Below are 863 nucleotides of genomic sequence, written 5' to 3' on the forward strand. Positions count from 1 at the left end.
ACGCTGTTCCTTAAGGTCTCCTGATAGAGTATGTAACATTTGTTGGGCTGAAAATGTCACTTTTGCTGTTCTTTTGGCCCTCATACCACCCTGTTAAATTGCCCTGGATTGAAACGAGAGGTGTTCTGCCTTATATGGTCTGTTCATGAATATTTAAATGAGCTGCGCGCTGATTGGTTGGTGTACAACTAGCTTTGCTGCAGCACAGAGCAATTTGACCAACAGCACTCACTAAAACATCCAAGGTGGAGATAGCATGGCTACTTTTAGGTGTTGAACCGTATCTGTTTTGAGCCTGAATCTGATGTCGGGGCGCAACCTGCCAGTAGATTTGAAAGGACTCCTTCAGACTGGTAAGTTTTGTCATTTAGCATTTACTAGCATTTTCAACACATAGCTCAACATTAGCCGTTCGTTGTTATACTAGTGTAATACTCCCACTTCAATGTTTATTAACTTGCACAGAGACAAATATTTTACAACTTGTACCCTCGCAATTTCAGTCAAGATGTCTGAAAAGTTAGTGGTCAGTTCATTGAGCTGCTCACAACGAAAGTCTTGTAATATTATAATATTGTTACCATATACTCTTCTGCTGAATAGTGATTGATTGTGATTATGAGTTATGTACATTCTTTAACACTTAGTAGTAATATGTTATCTTAAAACAGGACGTCCATTTAGCTGGACAGGAGCCTACTATTTCTGTTCAGTTCGTATGCTACGTATTACTATTACTCCCGCCTGTGTCAGGCTGAGGGTAGCGGACGCCAACAGACTCAACAAACTGATCCGCAAGGCCATTGACGTTGTGGGGAAGGATCTGGACTCTCTGTTGGTGGTGTCAGAGAGGAGGACGCTGT

Source organism: Etheostoma spectabile, chromosome 13 (genome assembly GCF_008692095.1).
Source record: "Etheostoma spectabile isolate EspeVRDwgs_2016 chromosome 13, UIUC_Espe_1.0, whole genome shotgun sequence".
Classification (NCBI taxonomy): domain Eukaryota; kingdom Metazoa; phylum Chordata; class Actinopteri; order Perciformes; family Percidae; genus Etheostoma; species Etheostoma spectabile.